A 22,829-nucleotide genomic window follows, 5' to 3' on the forward strand; every position below is an offset into this window, starting at 1 on the left:
TAGTGTTGAAAATTATCCAGGAATAACATTCAATGTTTTGACATCTCCCAGTCCTTTTAGATGAGCGCTGTAAAGAAGGATATATGTATCGATAGAAAGGTATTTAATTAGATGACAAAGATAAAACTCAGTGTAAACAAGTGCAAGGTAATCCATGGAATATGAACGACTTTTAGGGCAAATACAGATTATAAATAAACTGTAATTTTTTCTGGAAATAAACCTGGTTGTCAGTGTCAAGGAAATATTACCTCAATGTGAAAATACAGTTTAAAGAAATGTTGGTACGGCAAGGTGTACGGTAGGAAAAGTAGAATATTCTAAGCTATGTGCTATTGCCTAAATAGTACATTTTATTTTGACAACTCCATCTTATGCAGACAATACTACAAAAAGTAAAGATCAAAAACTTAATACTAAAAAAAGAGTCTAGATGCATCGTTTCAAAAAGCTACAGATACAGTAACATAACGGAGAGCTATAAAAATTATTAGGACTACAAGCTAAACAAGTTTTCTAATTGACATATCTTAATAAATAAATTGTACAACATTAAAAAAGGAGAAAAATAAAAAAATCAGTATTATTTTACATAAAAACAGTAAAATAAAAATAATTGTACTGTAGGATATAAAAAGGATAGGTATTTTAAAAGGTCATTATACTAGCTATATTAGATATTATAAAAAGAATATTTACCTTTACACAAAAGTATATGAAATATAAAACTTGTAAAATAGAAGTTTTCTGATATAATCTAGCACCATCTCTGTACTTTCCACAAGTATTGAGATAGATTAAAAAGGTTAAGTTTTCTAAGGTTACTTTGATGTTATACAGTATTATGTTTTCTATATTGCCTCTTAAGTATTTTTTGTAGAATTTATAATCAGTAGAATTACCAGGAAAGATGAGATTGTAAAAAGAAATACGCTACTTATAGGACTGATTCTAGGAAAGACCGCAAGATTACTGTGTAGACACTAAGAGGACAATTTGTTAGATTTTTTAGATTTGAACAGCATCTACACTGTAGTAGTAACAAGGGAATAATCATGTAAGACATACTAAAACATGAACTGTTTCTGACTATGGACTTTTGCACTATGTACTAGTAACACACTGGTCAGATTAGAATACAACAAAGTTGTACCACAGTGTAAATGATATGAAGAATATAGCATACAGTTCTAAATACACATGCTAAATTATTTTCTAATAGGTTACTAAATTAAAATTTGAAGATTCAATGATGAAATGGCAGATTAAAGAAAACACTCTGAACAAGTTACATGAAGGAGACTGTGAAAGGTTACGTTCTAATTATAAGAGCACAGAGAGCCTTTGCTGCCTCCTTTCCAAATGGTTTTCAATAATGTCTTTTCCAAAAGCTTATTAGGAAACAAAACTGCTGCAGAGTAAGAAGTGTCCTTACACAGAAAAAGTAATGAATTAAAAGGAAAGAGGGAAAGACTAAACTATCCATTCACACAGAGAGAGCACTTGTAGTATTATATAGCAACACACAGTGAGGGATCAGGAAAATGGGAGCAGACATCAGTGCTGAGGATTCTGTTATTTGGATGACCATTATTCGGCAATAAAGATGTACGTCACAGTAAAGAACCCAGAAGGGTATCAGGACTAAGTGACTGTGTAAAAGAATGGCAAATGACCTACGTACACAAATGTGATGTACGAAGGAGAAAAACAATCCTAACTTCACACACGAAAATAATGGACTCTAAACTGACCATTATTTCACTCAGGAGTGAAATTTTGGATTCTAACATCCATAAAAATGTTGGCTCAGTGTTAATAGTCAAAGAGGAAATAAAATATTAGGAATTTCTAAGAAAGGAATACAAAACTGAAAAGAGTATGACCCAACATATGATGACATAAAAAGTTTATTTATATGCTTAAACTGTATTCAGCTCTGGTCCCTTTGTCTCTGAAGGATGCATTAGAACTGAAAAGGATTCAGAAGAGACCAAAAGGACAGTTAAAGCTATAGGTTGGCTTCTAATAAAAGAATTAATGTAAGCTTACACTCCTCAAAATCTGGAAATGACTTGAGCTAAATGTCAGATGTCTGCAAAATCATGAAGACACAGGAAAGGGACTGATTCATCCTTTCTTCTAATACAAGCAGTAGAAGTTTCATGGAGTAAGGTCCAAAAATAATTAAAAGGACATGGTGGTTCTTTTGTAAATGGTCATTGCCAAATAGAGTTTCTGTCACCTTTGTACACATTTCACTTTGTCACAAATCGGCTTGTAATGAGTGTATTTCTGAAGATGAAAATCTGCAAAAAACTTTTAGTAATGCAGAAGGCTTTAATCACAGATTTCAGCAGAACACAATCTGCATATGTATTCAAATTTATTGACACATGTGCAATACAGACATTCAAGCTCAACACGTAGTACTGTCCTTCCTGGACATAGAGGTTTTCCCTCATCTACGGCTTAGGAAAGCAGCAATCATTATACAGCCTGAGTAAGCTATTATTGAAATACCATTTGTATTTTACACATTGTCAGACTTTGTGTTAAAAACATAACTCAACATATGAAGTGTAATTTAAGGGATAATTATTCAGAACATCAGATTTCATTAATCAGTACAAGGTCATTGCAAAATTGATCGGGACAGACATTAAGTCTTCTAAGTCATTACACAAGAAAATAGAATTGAGGAATCAAGATATATCTCTCTAACAGAAGAGAGAGAATGTAAAGTATGCATACAGAGAACCCAAGTGCTATTCCACTTACACAGTACAGGCAAGTTCTTTAGTTCTTTTCAGTTGCCTAGCAAGAATTTTTTACTACCAGGAAGCTACCCTGCATTTGAAGGAAATTCAACCTATGTCATCATATTTTAAAACATAAATCAGTTTAATATATCAAGAAAATTTAAAAGGCTATAATTACTAGCAAAACAATGTAAATTTTTAAAAGTCAGTATCAAGCAGGAAGGCTGACATAACTAGACTCATACAAAATAGAAGTACACATAACATAATATGCTATAACTGTTTGAAGTTAACTAAAAGCAAATGTGTATAGAGGCTTTTAAATGTATTAAATATCCAGTTCAATGACTACAAAGTTAAACATATGAATGTAAAAGCAATGCTCTGGAAAACAGTTATAGTAAACTTATGCTCATATGCAGTCCCTAAATAACAGTAATTTACAAATACTTAGAATTATTTTTTCAATAATATTTACATCAAGTACACTGACTTTGAAAGAAAATCTGAGTATCGTAACAAAAAAAAGTCTGCACAAAATTAAGTTGTGTAAAAACACTGCTGATACCAACATTTAAAATGACCTATTCTATACACAGCTAGTAATTTCCCAAAGTACAAAAAAATGAAAAACCAATTTTCAAATCTACTACAGAACACTCTAAAGCAACATTTCCATTATAAAGTTAAGAAAGTTAGTTAAAACTTTGCATGGAAATGATAAAAGATACCAATTCCTAGTGGAATTCTGAGTTAAAATATAACTTCGAGATAATTTACAATACTTTGGAGAAAGTTAGTAGATGCATGATTCTATATTTTTTTTATATCTAATATGTTATGAGTCTTTTGTTATCAGATTTCATCAACTTTACAAAAATATATCCGTCCAGTGTTACATAATGATAAAAACATTAGTCTGGTTTACATTAGCAATTGTTGTATGTTTATCATCAGGCAGTTTATTTTAGGTTGAAATTCTTTGCTGAAAACAATAAACCTGACATTGCCAACTCCTCCAAAAGCATTTTCCTGTAGTCAACATACTTATTTGACAATCGATTTTCTTCTTCTCACACACACGCACACATGCATAAGTTTCTTTGGGTCATATTGGTTCATTCTTTATGGTCCTGTTGCATTGATTACCTTAGCTAACATAAAGAATCTATAAACTCCATAATCTAAGCAAACATGTCTGCTGCGTTTCAAATTCCTACAGAACAAGCATTACCCTTAGGATGAGATTTTTATAAAATGTGTACAGTACTAATTTTTTAACTGCTTGAATGTTTTGTTATGTAGCTTTGGATGGGATGATGAAATAAAACGGAATTATTATTAAAGTTTCTGTTATTTCATGAATGCTTACTGTAAAAACCTCAGTTCAATAATATTTGGGTGAAACATCTGAATCTGTTTACATTATTAATTTTGTATTGATCTGAAATAGAAGTGAAGCTAGCTTCACAAATGGCAATCACTTAAAATAATTAAAAGTAATTCAAGAATGTTTTATTTAATGTAATAATAATCTACTAGAAGGATTTATGAATAGAAAATATTTATAATTTTTATGTATTACAGCATTTCACAACTATGGAATTGTCCCTGACCAACATCATTTTGGCATCTTCATTTTCCATTTCAAGTTTTAATGTCTGCTTAAAACATACACACAGTGAGACTTCACACTGGAGTAAAACTTTAATGTCCACAAAGCAGGTCTGATTTCTGCATTCTGGATATTAAATAAGTGATTTAAAAAACAGAATTTTTCTTACTTTTGTTTCTGTCAGTCCTGAAGTAATAACACAGCTGAGAAATCATTCCAGCCTGCTCATCCTGAAGAGTCTTGCTCAATAAATATCAACAAATTAACTGTTATTGAAAGTTGAAGAAATATTGCTCAGAGCAGAATTTGTTTAAAAAGTACCCTTTATAACTAATTAATCCATAATTTTGTAATGAGCCTTAATTTGGGCTTGGGAACTTTTCTTTTTTAATTGTTTTTTTTATCTATTTAATGATTGAGCCTTTAAAGTCATACTTGGTTTTCAGGAATGACAGGTAGAAAGCAAATTAAAAAAAAAAAAGCCTCCATGGAAATCTGATAAAGTCGTTTCACAATGCCATCTGTCAGTATAGTGCTCCCATAGTAATTCAAATATTTTGAAGTGGGATGAACAAAGGCATTAGAAAGGAAGAACAGCTCTTTCAGTTGAGCTACAATGATTGTCAGTTAAACACATATGATTAGCATCTTACACTGCACCACAGCAAACAGACTGTTAGAAAAGTTCTTAAGTTCTAAAAGCAGAATGTTCCTTCTAAGACATTTCCACATGTACCTTCCCCTAATTTCAACAAAAACTCTAAATAGTATATCAACTAGCAACAAGTTGACAGAGCAGATATAGACACATTTTATTTAACTCATATTAAAAACATCTGTTCCCTAATGTCCAGGCCTGTTTCATCTTAAAGTTCATCTTTGAACTATACATAGCTTTCAAGCTTTCAACTTTTAACTGGCATTGAAAGGAGAAAAAAAAAAAAGCAAGAAAAAAGTATATTTAAGTAACACATAGGTTAATTTCAAATTTCAGAATGAATGATTTAATTTCTGAATTATAGGGTTTATTTTTACAATAACTTTAAATAGAGTTAAGTTACAGTTACTTAATCTCACATTTAGAATGGATGGCCCCATTCTTCCACTGCAATCTACTATAATATGATACACACAGGACAGTTTATTTTTAAATGCAACCTACAATTTAGTCCAATACATATACATATTCATTAAGTCTGATCAATCTAATCAAAGACGTCCTTGAAAGTATTCTCAAGAAAGACATTAAATCAGCATAAAATGACTATTATAAGCCACATAGCAGAAAGAAAAAGAGGTTAGTATCTATTGAAATACTTCAACACTATGAAAACTCAAAGTTTGTACACTTCTAGAAGTGTATTTTAAATACCATGACCTTGCAAACTAAATCCCAATGTATGAAAACACAGAATAGAAACTAAGTGTATATACCTGATTTTCAGATAACGATGTATTTCTGCACTAAACCTGAAGTATTTTACTTAGAAAGGTAAAAAATACTTTCATTCTTAACATGACTAACACACTAAACATTAAAACTGAAGCATTTGAACACGAGAATTTTCATCTATTATAGAGAAGATGATTAAGTATCTGATTCTGTGCACCGAACAGCCATTTTCCCGATTTAGTTCCATGGCAGTTATTAATGCACAAAACTCAACAGAAGTCCACAAAGCATTTCAGAAAAGTAGCACGCTTCTTGTATGTGATCAGTAATACCTTAGAAAAGAAAGACAAAATATCATGTGCATTCTGTGCACTTAAACATTCTATTACATAACCACAATGTAATGATATTTATAGTACATACACAGAGTAATCCTTCTTACTGAATCTTCTACACAATCAGAGCAACAGGACAAAAATTCTGCAAATGGCAAAAAAAAAAAAAAATCTCTTTGCATTGATAATTTCATCCTTCAGTTCCACTGATGAGTTTAAGATGTTTATTCTCCCTTAATGTTGATTTTATAATTAGCTGCTCATATTCATATAAAGATTCTTTCCTCTTCCCTCTCACTTCCCTCACAATTGAATCTCATGGCAGCAGAGGCTAATGGAAACATGTTGAACTACACTAACAGAAAAGAGATGGAAGATGATGTTTAAAGCAGTAGGAGAAAAGTATCAGTGTTTAGAGAAAAAGTGAATGCATACACTTAACGAAACAAATGATTCAGATATTTCAATCTCGTTTTTATTTATGCATGGTTTACTCTTCAAAATCAGGAAAGAGAAAGTGTTATTAACTCATAATTCATAAGGTACAGCATCAGTCCAGCTATAATCCTTGGCATTTATAATGTCACAATCAAGACAGATTCTATTAATAGGTTTGGAAAAGAATATAAAAGCTCAAAAGTTTTTAAGAAAAGCTTTCTTCATGTAAGGGATCACACAGTTTGGGGCAATTATAGTTATTAACAAAGGCTCTGAGTCCAATATGGTAAAATTCTTTCTAGGAAAAAGAGTTCAAGTATAGAAAACTCTTGATGAGCAGAACAACATTTTGCATTTGACAGGATATAGAATTAGAAGCAATGAAATTGAAGTGGTGTAATCAGAGAAAGACCTTAGTCAAGTGACTTTGGAAGTAGCTTTTCAAAGAAACAAAAGTTATGTACCTAGATAAGGCTCTGGTAACCTGTAAAGAAGAAGCAGCATTTGAAGGTTTTTACAAACTGCGAAGTTTGGACACACACAATCTGAAATTCCATAGATTGGGTATGCAATTTGACACAAAAATTACAGTCATGTAAAGAAAGTGTAGGTTATCCACAGTAATCAAAAATAGGTAAGAAGGATGTGTATGTGAAGAGAACTGTGGATCAGCTTTAAAACTATTCATGTTCCAAGTAGAGTATCTATAAGATGATGAGCACAGTCAAGACAAGATGTCCTAGGAATCAGGGACAGGAAAACTAGATATGTGAGTCATCATAAGAAACAAAAAACACAATCTGACCAAATCCATGTATAAGATCACTTATATCAAGTAAATAAAGAATTTTAGGAAAGAAATCTCTGGCACACAGACTGAAATGAGATGATGGCAGGCAATCTACCAAATAGTAGGAGATATTTGAAGACAAAGTTACAAATGGACTAGTTTCTTGTGGTTGATCATGACTACAGTGCCATATTCAGTAACTGAAATGAGTGTGAACAAATTGTGTATATATGTGGTTCAGGAAGAACAACAGAGAGAGGGAGCAAGAAACAGCAGAGTCACACAGTTTTAACAAGAGGAAATGACTCACTAATAGAACAAAACCTGTAATGGATGAGCTTCAAAGAAAAGGAAGTTAGGGTTAACTCAATATTGGTATACACCATGTACCCAACTAGGTTTATGCAATTGCTTTGTACAAAATGCATTAAAATGCAGAAAAAAATACAGACTTATGTTTGCCAAACACAAAATGACATATAAACCCTCTTTCTGGGGATGGCAGAAAAAAAAAAAAAAATGCATTGATATCCTCCATCTGACATTACATTTATGAATCTGCAGAGAGAGTTCAATAAAAGGTTATAAAGCTGGTCATAGTTTTTCATGCTCATCTTAATGAGTCATCTACAAATGCCAACTACCTAAAGAAAAAAAAAATAGAAGTATAAAACAGTTCCTTAATTAAAAGATATTCTTCATGTTATATATACCTTTTTTCTAAATCTATGATGAAAACCTGATCTTAATTTTTCACACTTTGGGCAGTTTTACAGAATAAGTTTGCTATTATACCTGGAAATATGTGTTTTGTTAGTGTCACTACTGACCTGAAGTCAGTACCTATAAAAATAATAATTAAAAAAAAAAATAATCTTTCTGGGTCTCCTTTGACATTATAGAAGAGGAAAAAGAAAAGTACTTTCCTTCAAGCTACAAAGTAAGTTTGATAAGCAGTCATAAATTCGACAAAAGTAGTAAGTTGGGGCAAAAGAAAACAGAATCAAAGAAAAAAAAATCTTGTTGTATAATTGAAATAATTATTGAATTGCCTTTTTTCGCTCCTTTTCTTGCTTTGTGCAAGAGCATTATTTTTTGCCTCTGCTCAATAGCTACTTATTGTCAGAAACATTTATTGGAGTGGAAACAGACTTTTTATTTGTTGAATCTCATGTTAGCCAGTGAAATGTAATGTTAAAAAATAGCAAGCCTGATTAAAAAGGAAAAACAATTTTATTACTGAGCCCATAAGCCCACATATAAAGCAGTATGACAAAATATATAGTCCTAAATTGTCTTGCTATCAGATGTGCACTGCTAACACTCATGAAAGCCTATTTAATCTGCTAGATTTATTTTAATGTGGTTACTGATATGAATAAAAGTGGCATAAAAAATGAAGAAATTAGACTGTAAACTGCAAGAAAGAAAAACAGAATAGGATGATGTAATATTAGAAGAATTTCTCACAAGAATCCTGTGCTGAATTAGAGCAACTTTCCAGCGATATGCCATTTCCTTCCTGTGCCACTCCATACTCCCTGAAAATATATAAAACGGAATGGGTTTTACAGTAGATGGAGTCATGTTAATGTTCAGTTACTCTCTAGGCTTTATGATTCCTTAAGAGCATACCACACACACAAAAAAAAATAATCTTATACTACAAACAAATTTACTTTTTACTATAATTCTCTGTAGGAACCATAACTGTAATTGTGATAGTACTGCAAACAAACCTGATGCTACCAAGATACAGTCAATGAATGTACTGGAACAACTGTCTGCAGCTTACCCTGTGCTGAAATACTTTTCAACAACATCATACTGTTAAGAATCCCTCTAAAACTAAAAAAAAAATATCTCTTTAAGAACAAGTAAGACTCAAAATTGACCTACATTTTCTGAGGCAGAAAAATCAACAAGGAGAGTTAACTTGGTTTTGGAGCAACCAAACTTATAAGTACATGGAATAAAATTTTGGCCTAATTTACATCAATCGGATATCATTGACTTCAGAAATCTGTTGTTCACGTCAGACCCTAGGAAAACACTAGAATTGCATTCCACATGGTGTCATCCACTTACTAGAAGACAGTATTGCAGGAAGCAACCTGCAAGCCACTCCAAAGTATCTTCCCCTTACTCACATCTAAAAAGCAAAAAACTGTAAACGTATCCACAGAACATCTAGGAATGTTTGGCAGAAAATGATCTTTGAAAATAGATCTAAGGTCCAAATTCAACATTTTAGTATTTTTGTGTACCAATTTGGACTACAGAGACTATAAGTATCAGTACCTTTACAGGATGGGAATTACAGCTGCCTGCCGCACTCTCCTTCCCAGCAGTATCAGCCAAAGCTCACATTTCCAGTCTGTGATATCTGGTAAAAAATTGAATGGAAGGCCATGTCACTGCTCTGCAGATTTCAGAAACTGAAGTATCTGCTTTTTTTGCCTATGTAATGACTACAAGACCTTATATGCTGTCTCTTCTCTAACAAGCATATCAGATTTGAACTAGCTCTCTCAAGTCTAAAAGAACTAAGGGGTTTAGGAATGTATGGACTAATAAGCTTTGCAGCTCAGGTTGAAAACTAGTGAGTACCAGAAAAAACTCTAATCCTGTATTCAGTTGTCTGGAAAAAACATGCCACCTTTGTTTAAACAGTACACCTACAATATTCTTGCTAAAGATAAATGTAGACTTTTTGACTTTCAATGCACTCTTGACCTAGATGAACACACCACAGGTCTTTGATTTGTTTATCTTACTAATTGTTCATCCACTACGAAAGTGATCTAGAAGATTAATGTATTAGCGGAAATGAAGAGAAATTAAAACAGAAGTTTAAAAGGAGCTGCCATAGGAAGACTTAAAGGTAAAATTAGATTCCACAATGGAAGATGATCCTTTAAGTAGAAGCCTTACAAAATATCCCTGACAAAACTGGGAAATAGAAATTACAACAATTTTTAGATTTGTACCTGCAATCTTGAATCTTATATAATAATTAAACACTACACTTACTTATAAGTAAGAATACTTATACTCACAGGGCTTTAACTATGTGCTTTGGAACCTCCGATTTCAGAGCAGGACTTCTGATTTTAGTTTATTTTTATAATACATAGGCACAAAAAAAAAATAAAGTGCTTGTAAAAAATAATTCTAATAAAATTTTGCAGGAAAGTAAATTACTGAGATTTTCTTGTTTCAAAGTTAAGTTCTTTGGTTAATGAAGAGAAGCACTGTATACTAATGGTTACTACATGAACAATCAAATCTTTAAGGGGAACAATTTAAGAGCAATAGAACATTAACATCAAGAATTTCCTTCACTGTACTAGTTATGTTCCAACTAGACTTAAGAATAAAAGCACAGGCTGCATTTTAGTCCAAAAAGTCCAAATAGTCTCCATGAAAACAATAAAAGAGTTAAAAAGCAGAAAAAAAGATCTTTTTCAAAAGTGAATCACAAACTTTTGTACATATATATATATGTGTACATTTTCTGATTTTGTAAGTCTTCTTTTCAAATAGACAACCCCTAGCTTTATCAGATGCTCCTTCAAATTTCAAAACTTTGCAAGAGAAGGCAAGTGTCCAAACATTAAATACATACAAAATGCTGTTACTGTTGTAACTGCAATAGAAATTAAGCTAGTCATGAGACAAGGAAAATATTCAGAACACTCATAATTCATATATAAAGAAAATAGATAAAATGATGTGACTTTACTTATTTTTTAGCAAAGCATGTAGGTAAAGTGAAACCACGTAGGTTGCTGCATTTAAAAGAACAGATAGAGTTCTCTGGGATGGGGATTTCTTCAGTTCCAACAGCAGCTTTTGGACAGTTCTGGTTTTGACAGTAGAGACAAAAGCCTTCTCAAAAGTTGCAAACGTGCATTTTCTTTTTAGGTATGATGGTATATATGCAATTATTTAGATTAGGTGTGAGTGTATATACTACATATGTATTTATTCATTCTACAGGCTCAGTAAATCAGCTGAAAAAGTTTTATTTTCCTTATTTTTTGTGGGAAGAAAAATCTTTTCTCTTGGAAGAAAAATCTTTTCTCTTGGTAGAAAAAGTAGTAACAGCTCGATATTATTACCAGTACCTTCTCTATATTCAGTAAAAAATTAAAAAATAATAATTACTTTGATCATAAGATCCATAGTTTCCTTCACATTAGGTGTTCTGTAAACACATTGAATATATATGATACTCAAGCTTAACGAAGAAATGCTTATATCTAGACTTTCTCTCCAGAAAATTTTAAAAATATTCTGAATATTTTTAATGCAGATTTATACGTCATTTAAAATGACTTGATGGAGTTGATGGAGATGGATGTCTAGTTACTTTGCCTGGTTTTATATTTTGACACTGCAGGACTGTCTTTTCTAATCCTGCAAATATCATAATTTAAACTTCACATATATCATAAAGTGCAACTCCCTCATCTAAGTGTTTATTTAAAAGTGTGCTTATAGTTTTTTAATGAAACATTGACTATCCATTGCCCAATATTTTACTAAATGTATGAAACTGATGCACTACTTCAAAAATGGTTACTCATAATAATAAATTTATTTTTCAAAATTATCAAAATGTTATATTTAAACTTGTTTCAGATCCTATTAAATAGAATTTTTTTGGGGAGAAACTGGATGACAAAAGATTCAGGGAAGATAACAGTAAATGTCTGGGGTTGCAACAATTTTCTCACATTTTTTCAACATTTAAATGGATATAAATTTGAGGTGAAAGTACTGAGGAAGGCAAATCTTTCAGTGAATGAAATATGCGTTTAAACAAATACAAGCACCACCGTACTACAGCTACTCCATTTATTAGAGAGGAATTAAAACACTTAGGTACTCATGTATTTATTCCTAATACTGTTAATATAATCTAACAGATAATGGGAAAAATATTTCTGTAGAGAAGTTACATGTGTTGCTCCAACAAGCCGGAACGCCATAAAAAAGAACCAATTTATATATTCTGCTGGCTTGTAAGGTTATATATCCATTCCACCATTTTACAAGAGACTTAAGTTGTTGGGGTTTTGTGGGGTTTTTTGGCTGGTTTGGGGTTTTTTTTTTTGTTTGTTTTTGTTTTGTTTTGTTTTTAATTGGAAGCCAATTTCCATGAAGAAGTTTTAAAAGAATGTCTTTCTTTCATCTTAAAGAGAATACATAGGAAAAAATAGATACATACACACATATAATCTGAATTATCATATTCACTGAAAATGTTGGTATACTCTTGTATTTCCCATTGTTATACAAATGAGTGGATGTGCTTTATTGGTTATGTATCCTGTACTTTATCATATACTTTCACAGTGTGAAATAATATCTTGTAATATGTCACAGCACATTTGAAATCTAAAAATATTTAGAAGAAGGGATTTGATTTAATTTTCCCATAATAAGCATGGTTTTGCAGAAGTGAACATATAGTTATTTTTGTAATTGGCATCGGGTATTTGAAAACAGATGACTGCTCGTCTCTGGCAATATTTATCTAAAATGAAGAGACAAATTGAAGAGTACCAAAGACATACAGCCTACAGTCCTTTTTATTATTTTACACCTAAAATTTTCATTTTAAGAAATACTTTGGAGGTGTTTCTAATGCAGTATATGGTATTTAGGTACAATGGGGGGCAAGGGGGTTTTAACATTGAAAGAGACCCTTGCTAAACTTGAGGTTACCTTCAGAGTAGCACTCAAAGAAGTTCTACCTCTATGAAGGGCCAATACCTACACTGAGGATTTCAATTTAATGATTTACTTTTTTATTTCTAAAATTCACACTAGGAACCTAGTGCACCTGAAAAAAAGTAACACAAGACAAGGGACAGGAACATACATTGGTCATTCTTTAGGAACATACATCGGTCATGAAGAACAGAAGGAATAATCAGATCAAGAGCTCGAAAGGAAGAAAGTAGCAGGATATTGTGTGTAACTGCTATTTTTTAGAACTATGCTCAATAAGCACACTCAAACTCATAACCTTAGGTTAATGAACCTATCAAAACAGAACTGGCAGCCTATACATTGTTATTCCTGAAGTCCAGTTTCAGCTGAGTTCCTTAACATCAGTACGGCATTAATGACTTCACATCCAAAGCATTCCCCCCTAAGAGTTAAATTGCCAAACTGCAATTTAGTAAAGAATAGAATGCAAATATTCACAGTCATGCAGTAGCGGCAGTTCAAGTGCATTCATTTCATTTTTTTTAAAAGGAAGTACGGGTCAGGATAAAGACACAAGTGTGTTTCAGACATTTTTTTAATCATGCTGATTTTCTCGCCATGTTTGCTTTCTACTTCAGTAATAAAGTAGAAGAGTTGTGCAGTATTTCCTGTTTCTCAACTACTAAAACGGAAACAGAAGAAAATTTATAGAAGACAAGGTCCACATACATTACAAATTATTTAGTCTGGCTGCTCATACACATGTGAATAGAAAACAGAAAAAGTGAGAAAGATTATTGTGGAGTTATTTGCAGCACTTAAGTTCTTCTTAACTAATGTAACTGAACAGAAGATGTTTCACTTTGTGAATAAGGTCAGCCAAAATTTTGTAGATGCAAGTGGGAAAACATTCAAAAGTGTTTAGTTTGCAAAGGAACTCCTACTTTTATATAAATATGAACAGACATATATGTGTGCAATTTCATATGCTTTTGGAAAGGCATTTCAGTAAACCTTTTAAACTCAATTGTCTAACACAATTAAGTTTGTTTAATTACAAAATTAAATTGTCTAAATTGTACAATTAACTAAAACTAAATTAGACCATTTAGTTCTCATATTTAGTTTAAAGCAGAAACTTGTACATTAGAAGCGAGTCTTCAAACACCTGCTCAGTGTTTTGAAAGCAAAATGTAAAGTTACATAAAAAATAACTACCCTATTATTTCAGAATCCAAGACACACAGCCTGCATGTTTATTTGTAATCTGCCTTAGAAAAAAAATCCTGTGACTTGACAATAATTTCTTTTAAAGGCAGTTTTATTTTACCATTCTAATATGAAGACATCCTCATTAAGACACTGCATGCTGTGGAACTAGATTTATAGTAGTGTTGTAAAAATATGCTTTTAAAAGATACATTAATAACAAATTTCCCTGCAGCATTGCATTGTAGTCTTCTGTATTGAGTTAGAAATACTAGTGATTATATATTTTTATGGCTTTTATCACTACATCGTATATTGAAGATCTGGAGGAAATCAAACACTAACAGTCTTATTCTCCTCCACAATAATACATTCTAAATACTGGCAAATGAGACATTCAGTTGAAGACTAAAACTAAAACAAAAGTTGCTTTTTTGTTCTACTACAACATGCCAATCATACAACAGTTGCTTTTCACAGTAAGGGCAACTTGTATTTCAGTTTAAAAGCAACTTCAATGGCAAAATCAAGGACTAATGTGCATCCATAAGGTACACATCATATGCTTATACATGACTGAACTTTGCAATGTTTACTACCTCTATTCATTGTTAGACCACAAAGCTTTCATCTCCTGCTTTGGGACAGAACAAGACTGTACTCCATAACACATTTCAGAGAAAGTGCATGCAAGCATGCGCAACGCAGAATAAAGTCAAAGAATAAACTGAAATGTAACTGAGACAGATGCAACTATAAAGTAAATAGAGATGCTGCCCAGCCCCAAATCCAAGTTGAGATACAGATTGTCAGGGTGACAACAGTGAGAGCTTCAAAGCCTCATAAGGAGATTCTTGTCTAAATCAGGACCTGGTAACATAGTCCTCCTCTGCTGCTCCAACTACTTTTTTTTTTTTTTTCTCTTTTTAAAAAAAGGGAGACTAAATGCTCCTCATTAAAATAGTGACTGCTTGGCGAAGTATATCCAAAGTAAGTACAGCATCCGTATAAAATTCACCACTAAGATTCAAGCAAAAAAAGATCTGTAAAAAGGTCACAAATCAGAACTAGAACTCTGCTAGACTTAGGATATCACTACACAGACTACAGGGTTTAGGAAATGAACAAGCTTTAAAAAGCATCAACACATTACAGCCATCTAAAAATCCTGCTGTTTTTAACATGAGGATCCAGAAACAGTTTCTTGGGGTGGGTTGTTTTTTTTTTTTTCCCCCTCTAGTGACAGCTAGTGGGTACTTATATACTACTAAACAAATCAGAAACTGTCTACAGTTCACGTGACAATAAGCCTAGGATGCCACACTGCTTGGGGGATGCTGGGGAGAACCTTTTATTTACTTAGTTTTTGATTGGAGGATGCTGTTAAGGTGAGGATATTAGGGGAAGACTATTAGACTTTATTGTTTACAGTTTCAAAGATATATCCGACTCCGACACCTGAAAATTATAGTTTCGATTGCTGGTGACTGACATTCAGCTTTCCTTCAGGGTAGAAAAATTTAATGAATTTTGAAAAATTGATTTTAACAAAAGCTGAATGTATGGACTTTATCAAAAGTAGATTAGGGTTTAGACAACTTCAACTATCTCAAGCTTAACAGTAGTATAAATGAAAAATTTCAACAGAGGAGATAATGATAATACGCCTGGAACGTGGTAGAAACGTGAAGAGCTAAAATGTATTTTATTACACTTCAGAAATTAGTAAGAAAGCATGCTACCACCAGAAAGCATGCAAAATACATTTATACTCATGCTTGTACATTTCTAAACAGGTAAGCAGCCATCATTTAAGTTAATCTAAAGAGATTTTATAAAAAATCTATTTTGATTTGTAATTGCTATATTCTCGTTTTGATATATTGGCAATTCATACTGATTTTTTTGTATCTGGAAAATGCGATAGACAAAGTTATTATAAAAACACAGTTTTTCATGAAATAGTAAGATAGCATATATCTCAATATAGCTTACCCCAATTCAAAGTGACCACTGGATTTTTTCCAACATATTAAAATAAGCAAACTTCATATGAAAAGAAAATATTCCAAAACACTTTAAAATGATCCCATTGCAGAAGGAAAAGTCAAACATGGTAATTTACTGCAATCAACATGAAAATATTAGAACTAAAAGCAAATAAACACTGCTAATCTAAAATAGAAAGCATGCTGCTCTTTTACCAAAATTTAAACTGTGGTGGTTTCAGCTTTTAATAGTTATATCTTACTTAACATAGGATACCTTTGGCTTTGTGTATTTTTATTTACAACTTTACTGCATGTACATCACATTAAAACAAAAGGTTTGGAGAGTTCTTGCTCTTCTGTTATTTTCTACTAGCCAACCTAGGAAACCACCAACCTCTGCAAACAAAAAAGTTTGATATTCTATTACGTAGAGAATTTGGACTATCATTAGTAGGTAAAAGCTGATCTTGTTGAAGTTCAAGCTGAAATAGCTCATACTGCTAACACTTTAAAGACTTCATTATTATTATATATTATTAAATATTATCTAAAATAGTTTCTCGAAACTGAAAAGTGGTAATATCTTCTTAATTGGTTTATTTGGCATTTAGATAACTTTCCAATTATCACAATTTGGTATCCATGTACGACATCCAACTGCTTGTTATTAATTTGGACAGCCAAGGGAAAGCTTAAGTACCAAATAACCATTTGGTTATTTGAGACTGAACGTTCACACAGCCCAGATGATGCCACTCCTAACTAGATTCAAGGACATTGTCAAAATAGAATGGGAAAAATTAGAATACCTTTAACCATTAACAATACTTAATTGTCAAGAAAAGCATGGAGTTCTTTATGCCTCAAGGCTATAAAGTGTGAGTAATTGCAAAGAATGAATCATAGATGGGCTGCTAAGTGCATCAGCCAATGATTATATGCAAGATAATTATGATCTTGTTACAGAGGCTATTAAAGGAAACTAGAGTTGATAATTAAGTACTGTATTACAACCCTCTGAAGGACAACCTTGTCAATATTAGTTAACTCAGGAAATAAAAACATAGCATTTTGAATGAGTCTTTTCATTTCTAAGCAGCATTAACTTATTTTAACTTTGAAAGCAAAACTCTAAAAAAATCTCAGAAAAATACACCTGTAAAATTTGCTCATCATTGAACTATGATACGAGAATATTAAATCTTAACTGTAAAAGATTTTGAAGACAGATATTGTATCAGTTGACATACTCCTGATGCATAGAATTCATACAGATGCTTCAAGACACCTTTATTCAAGTGCTATACACATCAAAATAATTATCTTTTTTAATAGATGTTCTGTATTACACAGATTGAAATCATGCTTGAAACCTTTCCTTGATGAGGTACATAATACATAACATATAAACACTTAAAAATATAAATGTATACTGCAAATGAGCTTTTATCAAGCCTACTGATAGTCCAATAGGAAAACAATATTCGTATGAAATGAAGTTGGAAATAATCCTTATTGAGATTGTTCTAAGGACACTCAGAAGCTAGTTGTGCTGTGAAAATTTGGCTACACATTGCATTACCTGGCCATCCAGTGCTCCCACACACCTAATGCTTCACACTGTGAAATATAAACACGGTTGTTCTTCCAAAACAACTAAATTAAGTCATTTCATTATCTCAAGATAACAAAGCTTAACTGGAGAAAACGCATTCTCTGTTATAAAAAAAGGAGTCACCAGTTTTAATAAATTAAAAGTAACTTGTGGTACAAGTGACACGTCCATGGACACCCTAGTTAGAAGGACAAGAACATTTACAGTCAGGAAGAGTATAAAATTCTCAAGACTCCTGCTTTTTCACTTCTAAGTGACACCATGCACTAATCCACAGCATTTCACATACTTAAAACCATCATACTTGTTACTGCAATTTACTGAATCTAGGTAATAAAAAGATTATTCATTATGAAATGTAGAAATCTACCTTTTCACAAATGCAAATAACTATAAGCGTGTAACCCTGATGACAACTCTCTACACTGATTTTACACCATGTAAAGAGTCAAATTCAAGGTCACTGGCCTAGCATCCAATCCCTTTGAAATGGTTTTGAGATACTTATCTCTTTAGGAGTATTTTTTCCCCACAAGCATCAAGCAGCTGACCAAGTGTGGCAGACAAAATGAAAACTCATTAAAAAAACCCACACACAATTCACCCTTGCTAACTACATACCACAGACTCAAAAATAAAATAAAACAGGCTTAACACACAATGACCATTTTGGTATAGTCATATCTGAATGGAAAGAAGTGCAGGAAAGCTCAGATTTGGTTTTTTTTTTCTTCCTGGAGTTAAGTAAAATGCACACAATAACTCAACAGGCAAGAGCTGTAAAGGTTGGGTACCACTTCAGATAGCACCAAACAAAAAGCAAGCAGTAAAAGTCACAAAATCTTAGTGTTTAAAAACCTTAGAGGGTTCATTTTATAACAATGATCCTATATTACGTCTCTGATAACTTCTGCTTCAGAAGTTATTTAGGCTAGTTAATGAATAGCCTCAAGTGGTAATTCCAGTCTTGGGTTTATATAGGATTAGATGAATGCAGCAAGATCCAAGATAACAGTAACAACTACTGGGCAAACAGAAAAGTACTCTAGTTAGTACATGGGAATTCAGAGGATAAAGTGCAAGTCTGATGGTTTATCCTAGATAAACCTAAATAAAATTCTAAAATTAAGTCTCAGAAATCCTATCTATTCCTGTTTCGTTTATCTGACGACCACCATCCATATCACATTGCTGTCATTAAGACAAGGTTGTTCCCACCCACATCTTAATTTCTGTAAATATCAGAGCGGACATTGAGGTAATTTAGCTCAAACAGATGAAGATTCAGGCATCTAAAGCAAATATTTTTCCTAAAAGGCCAAAGACGGAAAGGTAACACAGAATGGTCTACCTAGATAAAAATGCCGACATTCAAGTTATCAGGTAACTTTCCACAAAATGAGAAAAAATGTGTTTGTTAATTAGGCCTTTAGCATTAGAATACATTTTAACATGGCTTTACTGCACTAGTTAATAACAGAGCTTCCAAACAGAGATCCGTTAGCATACTTGCTATCAAGTCTAAATAAATTCTCAGTAATTATCAGTGGCCAAGGCAAAGTGAAGGATAACTTCAACGTACCAAAGATTTAATTGGTCAAAACTAGATGAGTCAGCTAGAGAAGGTAGGACACTTGCAGACCTCTGTCATCACTCCAGAATACCAAATTAGTATAAATGGATTCAGTATACCCCATGAAACATATGGAAAATTGCTCACAATAAAATTTAATTTAAATCCCGAGTATGATTAATGAAAATTGGATCCATTACTCAGAAATCTTATACAGAATATTTTGGTGCTGTAAGTTTTTTTGCAATTACACTTACAGAAATGCAAAAATTATGCTGCACTGGGCTCAGAAGTTAAATAAATTCAGGAAATTCAAAAGTTTATCTGCAGAATCTTTCATCATTGATGCACTGATCTTCTCATTGCTTATCAAATGACTATGATTTTTAACAAACCAACATACAAAGAAGAGAGATATATGTAACTGTCAAACTGTCAATAGCTACAGGCAAAAGGCTTCTTCACATTGTACTATAGAACCAGGAGAAAACACATACTATAGTGATCATACAGTGATGATTTTAAAGTGAAAGTGGGGACTCCTAGCAAAAACTGTGTAATACAATACCATTGAAGTAAAGAATCAAGGTAGTTGCTCATCTCCCAAAACAGAGACCTTCTGACAAGTTTTCTTTTATGATGCCCAGGCAGCCTTAATATTAACAGAGTTTATTGAAAATTTCTACATATGAGTTTCTGAAATGGCAACGATGAATTATTGCCTTTTTTTTTTTTCCTTTCTGTAAATGAGTTCAATTTCAAAACTTCAAGTCTTGCTTAGCAACTCTGCGGGTGAAGTAGGGACCTTAAATACTTCAATCTCATATTTGCTGCTAGAATGTGGCAAGTTCTTAAGCAACATTAACGAACCTACACAGAAAATATAGATTGTTTCAGAAGGACAGACAGAGGGGTGGCAGCTTGTGGGGAGGGAACGCAAAAGAATGCTACACTATAAAATCATCAGTTCTATATCTTCTTTTTCCTTCAGAGATATTCAGAAATTATATTGCACAGGTCCTCTATAGCTGTTCGCCCTTTTCTATGGCAGTTCTACTGTAACTGTGTGACCTTGCTTATAAGAAGATTTCATCATTCCCTTTATGCTGTGATTTTCTACATTTCCATCAGTCATCTAATAAAACAGTACCAGTTATTACATGTAATCAACAATAGATTAAGAATACAATATTAATATTGCCAGAAAGACTTGTGTTTAATTCTCTGCCTGTAAAGGAAACAAATGGTTTTCCTATTTTAAGCAGTGTAACAGCTTCTGAAAGTCTCCAATGGGACTCTCTTAATAGCAATCTTCTTCAAATGGCTGTGCACCTGTAGTCCATTCACTTTATAAATAAGCATACAGCATCTACCACAGAGGATTAAAACTTCTAACCTATCTGAGACTACGCCTACAGTGAGAGGGCTTTGCCATCATTTAATTACTGCACTGGATTGGATACAGCTTATTCTGCAGAACTAATACTACTCAGACGACAGTTTTGATACATACTTTTAGCTAAAAGGTTACTTTTTATTGTATGATTTGTCCCTTGTCATCTTGTTTTTGCAAGCTAATTTTCAGAATGGAAACTCTGATGCAAGAACTGCATCCTCATAGCTAAGTAAAATTATTTATTATCCTCAATGCATTAAGCAGTAAAATATGATTTTTTTAATTACAAAAGACTACTTTTAGAAGTGTATCTATAAGGTATTAAAAGCCAGCTAATGGGGATCAAAATTACAAATAAAGAAAACACACTAACTTGCACTTTTGTAAATAAGTACATACTAAATATGCATATTTTAAATAAAATCATAAAGTAAATGTATAAGAAAACACAATCTGACAATTTAAAGATTCATGATCTCTTTCTACATGCGTGCATCATCTAAAAACGGGAAATAATAAAGGAGTAAGCAACACTGATTTTTTTCAATTGGACTTTATCATTGCTAAGTACATGAATGCATGTTATTGTTTTTATTTTTGAAAACTTATTTAACTATTCAAAAAAATGAACGTAAGTTCATGAAACAAGCCATTACAATTGTAAACACTGCTGTATCAAATGAAGATATGGACATATCTGCTCAATACAAGAAATCTAACTCTAAATCAAAACTGCATCCATCCTATACATGCATCCATGTGTGTATGAAAGAATGCAAGACAGAGCACATGCATCTGCACCTAAGAGGCAGACTGTATGCAGGGCTGCTTACTGGAGAAAATTCTGCAAGTTGCATAAATGTAAAGGAAAAGGTGTATTATCAGTAATTATTGAAAGTGCAAAATTCTCAACACAGCATGCTATCACTTAAGACTACACACAAGTATACTTTAACATCCTCTGGGCAACCAAACCAAAAATAGCAGCAAATGCATGATCTTTTCTTGCAGACTTTGCGTAAGCATTTTTTCCATGCTGCTTATACAGAAAACATTTAATTAATATGGGACCTAAACAGATGAGTCTAAGGACTCAACACATGGTCCAAAATCAAACTTAGAAACAAAGACCAACAAATAGGTCCAAGATATCATTCAAGGGAGTTTTCATATCAAATGGATTTCTTCTGATTTGCAACTTATTTCTTGAAGTCATCAATGCACTATCACGAAGATCCTCTATACTATATCGCTTTCCTGAATTCAGGCTCTGAAATTAAGATCCCACTGTCTGCTTTCATTAGGTCAAGAATTTGAACACGGAGGTGTGGGGGGAGAGAGACTATTGTTCTTACTCCTATTTATTCACACAAGCAGGTCATATTATCTGAAAACCCAAACATAAAGCAGTTATGGAGGTTTGGGAGGTTTTTTTGTGGGTTTTTTTTTGTTGTTTTTTTTTTTAATAAATCTTTTCATCTTAATTGCAACAAAATGACCAGCATTGCCTGGTAAAATCCCAAACCATCACCATTAAAGCAGTTAGAGCTTTATTGATGTTGCAGTCCATACTCAGTGCAAAAGAATAATAATGCAGTGCCATAAGTATAAGAATCTAGCTCCTACTGAAAGCACATGAAATGTTCTAATTAGTCAAACAAGAACGGGTTATAAATGCAGTTGTGCAAAATCAGAGTTAATCTCAATGAAAACTAAAATGTGAGATAAAAAGTGTGAAAAATTTGATTGCATGCACCTTACAAAACAAGGTGAGCTAAATCACAGTTGCAAATCTAAAGATATTTAAAGTGGCACTTATCTATGGTAAGTATTTAAAAAAATTAACACCAAATACATAAAATATAAAATAACTTCAATATTTATTTACAATTTCAGGCCAAGATTTGTACAGAAAAATACATTAATTTCCTTAAGTGAACAATTCTTTTGAAAAGGGAATGTGTTAGATAACTGATTTTTTCAATCTT

General features: G+C 32.4%; 1 protein-coding gene across 1 annotated transcript in view; it reads right to left on the reverse strand.

The window, feature by feature from the left end:
• Positions 1-22,829, reverse strand: part of NOVA1 (neuro-oncological ventral antigen 1) — a 169,167-nt gene that overhangs the window by 89,206 nt on the left and 57,132 nt on the right. The window lies entirely within an intron of this gene.

The sequence above is a fragment of the Charadrius vociferus genome, unplaced genomic scaffold, assembly GCF_000708025.1.
Source record: "Charadrius vociferus isolate BGI_N301 unplaced genomic scaffold, ASM70802v2 scaffold14, whole genome shotgun sequence".
Classification (NCBI taxonomy): domain Eukaryota; kingdom Metazoa; phylum Chordata; class Aves; order Charadriiformes; family Charadriidae; genus Charadrius; species Charadrius vociferus.